This window comes from Ceratotherium simum, chromosome 29 (genome assembly GCF_057802395.1).
Source record: "Ceratotherium simum simum isolate JZ-2026a chromosome 29, ASM5780239v1, whole genome shotgun sequence".
Lineage (NCBI taxonomy): Eukaryota > Metazoa > Chordata > Mammalia > Perissodactyla > Rhinocerotidae > Ceratotherium > Ceratotherium simum.
This window is the reverse complement of record NC_141928.1, coordinates 36,909,903-36,923,384: the sequence shown is the minus strand read 5'-3', so window position 1 is coordinate 36,923,384 and position 13,482 is coordinate 36,909,903. Positions and strand designations below refer to the sequence as shown.

The 13,482-nt window shown below is 45.8% G+C and overlaps 1 pseudogene; it reads left to right on the top strand.

Moving 5' to 3' along the window:
• The first annotated feature begins 5,689 nt into the window (after positions 1–5,689).
• Positions 5,690–9,878, top strand: LOC101397045 (calicin-like; annotated as a pseudogene).
• Positions 9,879–13,482: the final 3,604 nt, after the last annotated feature.

The following is a 13,482-nucleotide window of genomic DNA, read 5'->3' as shown; positions in this document are numbered from 1 at the left end:
GTTGGCATAAGGGAAGCCATAGTATAGGAAAGAAAAACTCTATTGTAACTTTTTTTTTTAAATTTTTATTTATTTATTTTTCCCCCAAAGCCCCAGTAGATAGTTGTATGTCACAGCTGCACATTCTTCTAGCCGCTGTATGTGCGACGCGGCCTCAGCATGGCTGGAGAAGCAGTGCGTCGGTGCACGCCCGGGATCCGAACCTGGGCCTCCAGTAGCGGAGCGCGTGCACTTAACCGCAAAGCCACGGGGCCGGCCCCTATAGATGGTTTTTTTTTTTTTTTTTTTTTTGAGGTAGGTCGGCCCTGAGCTAACATCTGCCAATCCTCCTCTTTTTGCTGAGGAAGACTGGCCCTGGGCTAACATCCATGCCCATCTTCCTCCACTTTATATGGGACACCACCACAGCATGGCTTGACAAGCGGTGTGTCGGTGTGCACCCGGGATCCGAACCGGCAAACCCCGGCCTCCGCAGCAGAGTGCGTGCACTTAACCACTTGAGCCACTGCGCTGGCCCTATTGTAACTTTGAATGACCTCTGACAAACTAACCCAGCTGGATATGTGCCCCCCAGGAGATCTAACTGCTCTGTAGATTTTACGACCCCTGCTTGTGCATGTACCTCCCAGCTATGATGAGATGATAACTTTGTTTTTCTGAGTTCCTTAGGAATGTGATGACCCCCGAACAGAGAGTCTACGCTGATAGCATCATCAATGAAAACTGAAAGATCTGGTGTGGTACTCCCAGTCTGTAACACCAGAAGGTCAACATTCCTAACCCCCTCCTCAATAACCCAATGGCCTATATAACTGCTGTAAGATTTTTGTGCCCCCTTAAGATGGTTCTTTTGGACATGAGTCGGCCATCTTCCCTCTTGCTAGCAAGCTGTAATAAAAAAGTCCTTTTTTACCTACCACCTTGCCTCTTGACTATTGGCATGTCTTGTGGCAAGCAGAAGGCCCTACGTTGGACGGTAACACTGCAATCAACAGGGGAGTCTGAGTATCTTGAGGAAATCTTCCTTAAATTTATTTTCACACAAGACTACTGGGTAGTCCATTACAAAGATATTGCCCAAATAATCATTTGAAAAGACTGTGCCAATTTGACAGCTAAATTTAATGAGATTTAAAAATACACAGCGATCCACTTTGTCTGCTTTTAATGAAAAGTAAGGTTGATCCCGACCTCCCACCTCCACTGTTTTAGGCAAGTATATTGATCAGCAGTGACTTACAGTTTAGCTTAATTGTAAACCGTTATTTGGCTACTTCATTTGCTTCCTTTATAATATATTTTTCCTTCAATGATTAACCTTTGTCTCTGCTTACTCACTGCTCTCTGGTGGCCACTAAAAGTAAGGGTACAACATTTACTGAATGCCTACTATGTGCCAGGCACAGTGAGGATTTCAGATGATTCAGATATGCAGCAGTTCAGAGATAGATTCTGACAGTGTGTTAGCAGAACAAATGCATTTTGGGGTCTGCTAACCCTTAGTAAGAGGGCAGAGAACATCAGAATCGCATTCCTAGTAGTGATATGATATAACCTTGGTAATTAAGGTTGCTAAAGCACAGATCTAATCAGATCAAAAATTTAAGTGGCTGCTTTCTAAGTAAAAGAAGTATTTTTTGGTTTAGCATTCAAGGCCAGGATAATTGGGTCTTCATTGTTCCCAATCTCTATGATTCTTCCTCGTGATTGTTATTCTCCAGGGAAATAGAAAGCCCTGTTGTCCATGTGTGTATCTTTTTTTCCTCTGTACTTTGATTGTTATTTCAGCTGTTGGAATGCCTATCCTCCTGTAGTTTTTCCAAATCCTACTTATTTCTTAATGTCTAGATAATACTGGTCACTTACTGTGTGCTCATTATGTGCAAGGCTCTGTTCTTTGTGCTCTACCTGGATTGATTCATTTAATTTTCAGTACAGTCCTCTATGGCTGATGCTGTTATCCTTATTGTGCAGATGAAGAAACTGGAGCACAGAGAGGTAAAATAACTCGCTAGAGTTATTAACTCTCTAGAGATGGTCCAGCTTTTTGAGTATTATCTGGGATGTGATAAGCCGTCTTGTTGTAGAGTCTGTGTTTTTAGCCATCATGCTTTACTGCATCTCACTAAATAGATAGCCTGAGCAAATTTAGCAGTTAGTTTTGGTAACAAAAGATTTGAACATAAGCAAATGTGATCACTGTGTTAGCCACTAAAGAGAATTTGCAGTCTTTAGTTTTACCTTTGCTCCTCCTGAGAAATATACTTTCTTTTTTTTTTTTTTAATTTTATTTTTCCCCAAAGCCCCAGTAGATAGTTGTATGTCATAGTTGCATATCCTTCTAGCCACTGTATGTGGGACGCGGCCTCAGCATGGCCAGAGAAGCAGTGCGTTGGTGCACACCTGGGATCTGAACCCGGCCTGCCAGTAGCAGAGTGCGCGCACTTAACTGCTGAGCCATGGGGCCGGCCCTATACTTTCTTTTTTTTGATTCTGAATTCTTGTGCTAGGATTATTTAATTGATTTTTTTTTTTTTTTTAGTCATTCATTACTTTTTCACATAAGGAGTAGGAGTACCTGCATTGGTGTGGGTTCACTTTAGATCAGGCATATTTAAATTGCCTCTTAGAAAATCTCCCATGTTCTATGATTCTGAACCTTAGGGTCTTAACTGAGTGCTTGTTTGGACACTTAAGCAGATACAAAACTTCTCAAGGAAAAATTTAGCCCTACTCAGAGGAACTTCTAAATCCCACCTTTGGATGTGAGTACCCCTCCCCCCCCAAAATCAGCACAGGACGGGATGTTAAACTTCTTTTTAGTCTTCTTAATTTTCATGATAAACTCTGATTTGTCACAAGCTAAAGCATAAACATATCCCTTTATTCAGTAGCATAGAATGGGAACATTTTTGGCACCAGTTGGAGAGCCTGGTGTAGGGTTGATGCCCTCTGAGACAGTGGATTATTTGAGAAAGAGAATGTAGCCTAGAGATTCCCAAATGAGGTCTTCAAAATTGGGTGGAATGCTTGTTAAAAATTCTCTATCTTTAGGTGGCCTACCTAAAGTTGGAATCTGAGATTAAGTAAATTTTCTCCTAAGCCATCATAGATGGTGTTTCTAATATTATTTCATCTGTGTTATGGGCTTAATAGGCATTGGTGGGCCATCCATTTAGAAAATCTTCTATGAGAAAATGGGCTTCAAAGGTCAAAAGTAGGTACAGTACTTGTAAATTTTTGGAACATGGCCTGTTTTTGAGTAGAACACTGCCAACTCAATCTTTTTCTCCTATTTTGCTTATAGATACCTAGAAAGGAAAAATGAATTCTGCACCTTTCAAAGTACTAAGCAATATATGGAATTAATTCATAGGAGGAAGATATTCTTTGTATTCAGGCAGGCTAAAAACTGAGTAATCCAGATAATTGAGGAGTTTCCACCTATTTACTGGTTTGAGTTTCTTTAAGAACCTTAGACTCAGAATGTATCTAGAGTTATAATATGTTTGGGGGCTCTAATGGAAGGCAGTATTCTTGACTTTCTTTGCTGTTTATCAATATGAGTGATGAACTCTTGTAATCTAATTGTCCAAAATATCTATTAAAAGCTATGCATATATTGTTGAAAACAGAAATATACCATTGTGTGTTTAAAAAAACAACAAATAGGGCAGGCCCGGTGGCTTAGTGGTTAAGTGCGCGCGCTCTGCTACTGGCGGCCCCGGTTCGGATCCTGGGCGCACACCGACGCACCGCTTCTCTGGCCATGCTGAGGCCGCGTCCCACATACAGCAACTAGAAGGATGTGCAACTATGACATACAACTATCTACTGGGGCTTTGGGGGGGGAAAAAAAAGGAGGAGGATTGGCAATAGATGTTAGCTCAGAGCCAGTCTTCCTCAGCAAAAAGAGGAGGATTGGCATGGATGTTAGCTCAGGGCTGATCTTCCTCACAAAAACAACAACACCAACAACAAATAAACCCAAAAAACCAACAAAGACAAGTCAAAAGATTTGCCTTCTTAAAATGAATTGGTGTGCAACTCATGAAATTGTTAATTTCTATGTTGAGATCAAAACCAAAGTCAGAATTTGACTCTAGAATGTTTAGATAACACTACATATTTTGAGGCTAACTTTTTGTAGAACAAAATCTTTTAAAAAAATGAAGTCTGTCTCAATTGACATGAGTGATTTTAACAAACAATTGTGTAGGGTGGGGGTAGAAATCAAACTAGTTTTACCATACCCAAATCTTTGTATAGCACATTTGAGATGTCAACACATTTCCTTTCGAAATAAAATTATTTGATAGAATACTTATATTATTTTTCCCAATACTACATAATTAAAAACCCAAGGCCCAAATTTATTTTAAGGCTTGATTAAAAGTCTTTGCTTCTATGGAAGAAAAGTTATCAAATTGAAAAGGGCTTCAGAAATTTTGATTCCGAGATTGCTTTAAGAAGGGAGAGAGGCAAGTCAAATTGAGTATGGACCCCACAGAATTGACCAGGCTACTTCCTGGGTTAGGAAAGCTCAGAGAGAGGGGCTGTGTTGCATTGGGCGGGGCCCTAGCCTGGGAGGAACTAGAAGTGAAACTGGAACTGCTTTAAAAAGGCAGATCGTAGTATTGGGCTGTGTCAGGCGGGATTGAGCAGGGAGACTGATTCCCAGGCACAAATGTGTGTGTAGTTCACCTGGCAAATTTCCTGAGAAAGTCAGCATGTTCACAGTCGACTCAGGACAGACCTGAGGCTCAACAGAGGAAAATGAGAGAAGAGCAAAGGGAGAGGTTGAGGCAGGGGCCTTAGGGTGCAGGTTATCAAAGAAAATTTCTGAGCCTTTGAGGGAGGCTGCAGGGAGTTAAAGGTGGAGTTCTGGGGACATTTTCCCCTCCCCACAAGCTGTATGGAGGTGGAGCCTGCAGCATGGAAGTTGAGGGTAGATGCAGTTGTTGAGGTAAAGGTACCCTTGTTAGAACAGAAAAGGTGTATCCCCTTTGGTTTGTTTTCTTTTATTTTATTTTTTTGTGAGGAGGACCAGCCCTGAGCTAACATCCAATGCCAATCCTCCCCTTTTTTCATGAGGAAGATCGGCCCTGCGCTAACATCCATGCCCATCTTCCTCCACTTTATATGGGGCGCCGCCACAGCATGGCTTGACAAGCAGTGTCTTGGTGCGCGCCCGGGATCCGAACTTGCAAACCCTCAGGCCACTGAAGCAGAGCTCCAGCACTTAACCGCTGCGCCACTGGGCCAGTCCCCCCTGCCCCTCCGCCTTGGTTTGTTTTAAAGTGGTAGATTCCCACTACAGTATTGTTGATACAAACAAAGGTTAGCTAGTCTTGTGTAATTTTATTATGCCTAGGATTAAAATTGAAATTCACTTATTTTAAAAGAAAAATGAAAACTTATGAAATAACACTGACACCTAAGAGCAATACATTTCCAGGGTGGTTTAATGGTAGTTATGTGCTGTCTGTCTGGAACAAAAGATGGCACTGCTAACATGCTCTGCCTAACTAGGACGTGCAGTGCTGATGTTTTTCCCAAAGGAGTGATAGACTCAAATTCAGAGATTAACAACCTCTGCTCTTTCTGTTGGCCTCCCCCCTTCCCATCCCCAGAAACCACTCATAGATACTCTTTGTGTGGGTGGGTGCAGGTTGGATTGGATAAATCTTTGTGTGGGTGGGTGCGGGATGGGGTGGATAAATGCAAACCCCATATTTGGATTGGGGTTAGATTTATGGCTCTGAGATAGATCAGCCCTTCCCACACTTTAATTTACTTAAGCGTCATCTGGTTCTTGTTGAAATGCCGAGTTCTAGCAAGGGCACAGATGATGGTAAGGTAGTTTTGAGTAGCCAGGAGGTGGAGTAGTGGCTCTCAAAGTTTAGCCTGCAGAACAGTCTCCTGGAGGGCTAGTTAAAAGGGTGTTTACTGGGCTCCGCCTCCAGAGCCTTTCATTCACCTCACTAGGGTGGGGTCTGATACTTTGCATTTTAAACAAATTCCTAGGAGATGCTAATATAGCTGGTGGGAGGGGCATATTTTGAGAGCCACTGAGATTATAAAAAACCCTGAGGAGAATCATGGCATCTTGAACATTCTTATATAACTGAACTAAAAATAATGGAGAAAAGTTTGCAGAAAGTAATAGTGTAATTAATACTCTTCATGTTAACCAAATACGTCAAAAACCAATTCTGCCAGCCCTGGTGGTCTAGTAGTTAAGATTCACTGCTCTCAACACCCAACACCCTGGGTTTGTTTCCTACTCAGGGAAGCACACCACCCATCTGGTTATCATACTGTTGTGGCTGCAAGTTGCTGTGATGCTGAAAACTATGCCACTGGGATTTCAGATACCAGCAGGGTCACCATCATGGACAGGTTTCAGCACAGCTTCCAGACGAAGATAAATTAGGAAGAAGGACCTGGCCACCCACTGCTGAAAAAAATTGGCCAAGAAAACCTTATGAATAGCAGCGGAGTGCTGTCCAATTTAGCACCAAATGGTGAGAGGATTATACAAAAAAGACCAGGAAGGGTTCTGCTCTGCTGTACACAGCGTGGCTAGGAGTCTGAATCCACTTGATGGCACTAACCACAATATGGCACCTAGGGTTTATTGAACATTTGCTATGAGCCAAACTGTGCTAACATTCTCTAGTCATTTTCTCATTTAAACTCTTAACAACCTTTGAAGCAGGTACTGTTGTTCCCATCTCACACATGAGGAAACTGAGGTTTAGAGAGTCTGAGCAACTTGTCCAAGTCCACACTTGATGGAGAGAGCTGACCCCCACAGGCTCCAATGTTTTACCACCAGAGACTTGGGAATGTGCAGAGGATGTCCCAGTTTGCCATGGAATTGAAATGATCGGGGCTTTTGAGGCCCTCCCATCCCCACTCACCGGATGCTACCTCCAGCATCCCTGCTCCAGGGAGTGGCCTCCACCTCTCCCTCTATGTTAAAGAGTGGTGTCTGTGGCCACAAAGGTCAGAAGCCAAAGGACAGAGCCTTTCTTCTCTGATGGCCAGAACCTTGGCAGAGAAAGGCACTTCTATGCCTGAGAATCAGAGGCTGGGGAAAGCTGAGTAGTGAGAAGCTTCTGGAAGGGTAGAAAGAGTACTAAGTTACAGAAAGGTACTTCCAATTGGCTGTGTGATCTTGCACAAGTCCCTTCTCTTTTCTGGGCCTCAGTTTCCCTCCTGTACAGTGGGAAGATTCTTCTGGATGATCTAATAATCTCTTTCCTTCCCCCAGCCTGCCCTTATCCCTCCTTACACCACGCCTTGGCCAACAGGCTCTGACATTCCAGAAGCAGCCTTGAACTGAGGTTTGAAGGTCCCAGGTAGGAGTCACAACCTGTTTCTGAGTTTCCTCCTGAGCTCTGGGCCCTGGGCACTAGGTCCTGACAGGGTATCTGGCCTTGACAGGTTGGAGCCATCAGAAGCAAGAAAGGCCTTGAGCCTCTGAGAAAGGCCTCAGGGGGGCCTGCATTGTGATGGCCCTGTGACGTCGTCCTCTCTCCCACCCTCTACTCCTTCCCAGTCAGCTGCTCTGCAGACAACCATCACTCTGAATCCCAGTGGCCTGAGAAAGTCTTCTCTCCAGTACCTTCTGCTGATCTTCTGTCTCAGCCAGCAAGAAGCACCATGGAATTGGAATTCACTGAGAACCGCTATGACGGTTGCCTGCTGCAGAAACTGAATGAACAGAGGAAACACAAAGAGTACTGGGACATGGCCCTGACTGTGGACCACCATGTCTTTTATGCACATTGCAATGTGCTGGCTGCTGTCTCTCCAGCAGTGAAGAGCCTCATCTCCAGAAAAGATGTGAAGACCACTGATGAGCTCTTTATCACCCTTGACTTCAACTATCTGAGTCCGGCCACCGTGGACCAGCTCCTGGACTACTTCTGCTGCGGCAAGGTGGTGATCTCGGAGCAGAAGGTGGAGGAGCTTCTTCGTTGGGTGTTTCAGCACCCCATGCCTTCAAATCCACTGCGATGACGTCCTGATTAAGTCCACCTGCCATGCCAGCTGCTTGTGCTACTTGTCTTGGCTGAGATGTTTGGGCTCAGAGAGGTATCAGACTTGGCCTACTCTGGCATCCGCGACAACTTCCACTATTGGACCAGTCCTGAGAGCTCCCTGCCTGAGGGCTTCCTGTGCTGTCCACCTGTCATCTTTGGCTGCCTGCTTCAAGATGAACACTTGCATGTGCTCAATGAGGACCAGGCTCTCAGGGCACTCATAAATTGGCTGTACTTCCGGAAGGATGAGCAGGAGAAGCATTTCAACAACTTTTTCTCTTAGGTCAATCTCAATGCCATCTCCAATAAGACACTCTCATTTGCCAGCAACAAGTTGAAAAACATGGAGAACAGCTCAGCCCACACAACCCTGATTGAGAGTGTCCTTGACGAGTGAAAGTAGGAGGGGCCATCCATCCTGTTGAGATAGCAGCGGAAGGGGGCCTTGCTTAATTCGGTGGTCATCTTAGGTGGCCAGAAGCCCCAGGGCAAGTTCAGCGATGGAGTGTTTGCCTATATCATTCAGGAGAACCTGTGGTTGAAGCTCTCAGAGATGCCCTATCAGGCAGCAGCACTTAGTGCCACCTCTGCTGGTTGCTACATCTACATCTCGGGTGGCACCATGGACCGGATTTCAGGGCTGAAGATGGCTTGGCGGTGTGACATGGATGACAACTCCTGGACCAAGTTCCCTGACCTGACAGTTGGACTTGTCTTCCACACCATGGTGACCTGTGGGGGGACAGTGTACTCTGTGGGCGGGAGCATTACCCCAAAAGAATATGTCTCTGACATCTGTCATTATGATGAGTGCAAGGAGGCCTGGTGCCTGGCAGAGAAGAGAGCATCCCTATGGATGGCACATCTGTGATCACCAGGGGTGACCAAATCTTGTACGTTGTTACTGGACAGTGCTTGGTGAAGGGCTACATCTCCTGGGTCAGGGTGGTTGATTGCTTGACACCAACACTGGGGAGATGGTCCAGAGTATCACTTTCCCCATTGAGTTCAACCACTGGCCCCTGCTCTCTTTCAATCATGACAACATCCTCTGCGTTCACAGCTACCGGCACAGTGTGGACATCAGACTGCAGAAGATAAAGGCCAACAAGACAGCCACATCAGTGCCTCTCTTGCCTAACAACTGCCCCCTGGATGAGTCCCATGCTATATGCTCCATTGGAGACAGCGGGGTGTTTATATGTGGGGGTGTCACCACAGCCAGCGATGTTCACAAAAGAGACTCCACCATCAATCCAAGCGCCTACTTGCTGGACCAAAAGACAGGCCAGTGGAAGACCCTGGCCCCCCCACTGGAGGCACTGGACTGTCCCCCCTGCTGTCTAGCCAAGCTACCTTGTAAGGTTCTTCAAAGGAATTAAAGCACTTTTTAAGTGGGAGAATAAGTAAGTGCATTATTCACAATTTAATGAGAGAGAGAAAGAGAGGAAGACGGCCTGTAGGTTTCTTATTAGTGCTTCAGTCTGCATTTGGCCCTGAAGGGGAGATCCTGGGCTAGGGCTGCTCCCAGGGGTGGAAACTTAGGGCTACTCTGTCACTGGGGGAATCCAAGCTGAGGCTGGAATGGAGTCCCTAGTGAGTGGGACTGAGCATCTCCCGGGCACTGGCCAAGGTGGTGTCTGGAAACTCCCATTCTGTCCCCTATAGTCACCTCGCAGGTGTCTGCTAGACTGACAGGTAAAGCAGTTGCTTAGAGCTGTGAAGCCTCAGGCTCCTCCAACAGTCACTAACCTTGAGTCTGCCCAGGAGGGCGGGGAGGGCCAATCCCCAGTCTAGGAGAGGAGCCTCCTGGGCTGGGAAGGGAGACGGTGGTGTGGGCCAGGCTCAGGGATGGGGGCAGAGGGAATGGGGGGGCAGGGTTACTTGGCTGTTGTATTTGACCGTGCAGCTGTGGTGTGTTTGTGACTCATTTGTGGGGAACTTGGGGGGTTACTCACAATTGTTTCCAGAGAGCAAAGTTCATTGAGAACTTTCTCCTGGAATACGAGGTCTGAGGGACTGGGGGTGGAAGAGAGGCCAGTCAAGGGAGAAAAAGAAACCTATTTCTCTATTGGAGAGAAGCTTGGAGATGAGGCGAGATGACAGGATAGGACAGACAGGGGGGTGTAGGAGTTAGGGGTATGGACGCTGGGGACAGATTGCCTGGTTCGAATAGCAGTTCCATCACTTCCTCGGTCATCCTGGGTGAGTTACTTACCATCTCTGTGCCTTAGTTTCCTTATCTGTAAAAGGGGTGCAATAAGAATGGCTACCTCATAGAGTGGTGGGAAGTTTAAATGAGTTAATACATGCAAAATGCCAAGGACAGTCCCTGCTGTGTGTGTGTGTGTGTGTGTGTATGTGTGTATATATATATATATACTTTTTTTTTTTTTTGCTGAGGAAGATTAGCCCTGAGTTAACATCTGTTGCCAATCTTCCTCATTTTTTGCTTGATGAAGATTAGCCCTCAGCTAAGACTTGTGCCAGTCTTCCTCTACTTGATATGTGGGTCACCGACACAGCGTGGCTGACGAGTAGTGTAGGTCCGCACCCAGGATCTGAACCCGTGAACCCTCCCTGCCAAAGTGGAACGTGCCAAGCTTAACCACTATGCCACGGGGCCGGCCCCAAATCCCTGGCATATATTAAAGTGCTACAGGAGTCCTTTTATAGGAGCAAAAAAAAGGGGTGAGGCAAGAGTCCTTATACTAAGTGAGGTCCCATCAAATGCTCTTTGAGACTCCTGCTCTCAAAGCCTTGGTGAGCTTTCCTCCGATTCCTGCTCCCTCTGTTTCCCTTTCAGTCATGTGTCTACTCACACATAGTCCTCAGCAGTTTAGAAGAAACTGACCACATCTTGAGATAGCATATAGAATCCTCATTCATCCATTCTCTCATTCATTCATGAATTCACTTTCTCCTCTACTTGTCAGTTCATATACACAAACCATCGCTGAGGCCTCTGTGTGCAGGTCCCTGTTCCAGGTGCTGGGGCCACAGGCATGACACGGACAATCCATATCCCTGGGAGGGAGTATCTATGCCAGTGCCCTGCAACGGGAGTATTATGCCAGCCACATGTGTAATTTAAATTTTCCTAGTAGCCACGTTAAAAGGGTAAAAAGAAACAGGTGAACTTAATTTTAATACTATATTTTGTTTAACTCAATATATCCAAAATATCACTTAAACAAGTAATCAATGTAAACATTTCTTAATGCGATATTTAACATTCTTTTTTTCATGCTAAGTCTTCGGGATCCAGTGTATACTTTACACTTACAGCACAGCTCAGTTTGGACTAACCACGTACACGAGGCCCCAGGAGGATAGGGGCTCTTATTAGACAACGCAGGACACTACATGTCCTCCTGGTTCAGATCTGCTCCATCCCCTTCCTTTTCCCCCTCAGTCCTGCTCACCTGCTCAGCCTCGTCTTCCTGACCTCTCTGTTGGCTGGCCTCTCTCTGCAAAGCCTGCCCCTCTGCCCAGGTCTTACTTTCCTCCTTCCAGGCCAGGACCTTGGACTTCACAGCTGACCCTCTGTCCCCTGGAACTTCTCCCACATTCCTCACTTCTCCAGCCCTGGGCAGCCCCCTCCTCTGCTCACCTCACTGCCATCCGCCCACTGGAAGAGCAGGGTCTTCCAGATCCATGCAGCTAAGCCCAGCTGCCCCTTCCCCACCCCACCAGGCTCAGCTGACCGCTGAGTCACCTCTTACTGACTCCGGAGGCCATTCCCCACAGCTGGCTCTCCACCCTCTCTGGTGTCCTGGGGCCCCACTCTTCCCCTGTCTTCTTTCTCAGCCCCTTACCTCTCATTCTGGCACCAGAACTCTGGAGAAATAGAGTCAGATAATCTGAGCTCCATAAGTAATCCCATGTCCACCAAAAATCTCTCGAGAGCTGCTGCTGTTGAGCTCCTCAGAGGAAGAGGTGTCCGTCCACGATTCAAAGCTGATGCCTCCCTGTGTCTTCCTTCTGTCCCCTCACAACTTCTCAGGCTCCTCAGTTCCCTGTCTCTCCACATCCTCTTGCTGATTTTTTCCCTTCATCCCACAAATATTCTCAAGTTTCTCCTGTCCTGAAAGCAAACCCTCCTCTGCTCTGAGGTCTGCCTGTTGCTGTCTGCCCGTCTCTTTCCTCAGTTGAGCTTCCTAAGTGTTGTCTCTGCTCTCTGGCTCCAGATCAACCTCTGTTCCCACCAGGCCACCAGAGTGTCTCCTGAGAGCTCTGTCCTCTTCTCTGCATTGTTTCTTTCTCTTGCAGTACTGGACAGTACTGGCCACTCCCACCTGCAACAGAATCGCTAGGGCGCTTGCTAAAATGGGAGATCTTTAGCATAGTGGGATCATAATTTCATATACTAGCCAATGTGATTCTCCTTCTTCCTTCCTAAGCTCTTCCCACATGAAAATTAGACCAGAGGCTGAAGGATTCAGGGCTTGTCACCTGGAGGAGGCTGGCTCAGCTGAATGGAGGAGTCAGAGTCAAATTCTTGGCATTGCTGCTAGGGAAGCTGGATCAATTCATAGCAGAGATTATGGTCTTGAAAGACAAGGGTTTTTTGTTTTTTTGTGTGTTTTTATTGATGTCTTAATAGTTTATAACATTGTGAAATTTTGGTTGTACATTTTTGTTTGTTGATCACCATATTCATGTCTCCCTTCACCCCCTGTGCCCACCCCCTACCCCCATTGCCCTTGGTAACCACAATACAGTTTTCTCTGTGCATGTGTTGGTTTATATTCCACATATGAGTCACATCATACGGTGTTTGTCTCTCTCTTTATGGCTTATTTCACTTATCCTCCAGGTGCATCCATATTGTTGCAAATGGGACGATTTTGTCTTTTTTTATGGCTGAGTAGTATTCCATGGTATATATATACCACATCTTCTTTATCCAGTCATCACTTGAGGGGCACTTGGGTTGCTTCCACTTCTTGGCTATAGTGAATAATGCTGCAATGAACATAGGATAAGGGTACATAAGCCTCTTTGGATTGTTGATTTCAGGTTCTTTGGATAGATTCCCAGTAGTGGGATAGCTGGATCATAGGGTATTTATTCTATTTTTAATTCTTTGAGGAATCTCCATACCGTTTTCCATAGAGGCTGCACCAGTTTGCATTCCCACCAGCTGTGTATGAGGGTTGCTGTTTCTTCACATCCTCTCCAACATTTGTTGTTTTTTGTCTTGGTGATTATAGCCATTCTAACGGGCGTGAGGTGATATCTTAGTGTTTTGGTTTGCATTTCCCTGATGATTAGTGATGTTGAACGTCTTTTTTTTTTTTTAATTAATTTATTTATTTCCCCCCAAAGCCCCAGCAGATAGTTGTAGGTCATAGCTGCACGTCCTTCTAGTTGCTGTATGTGGGACGCGGCCTCAGCATGGCTGGAGAAGTGGTGCGTTGGTGCG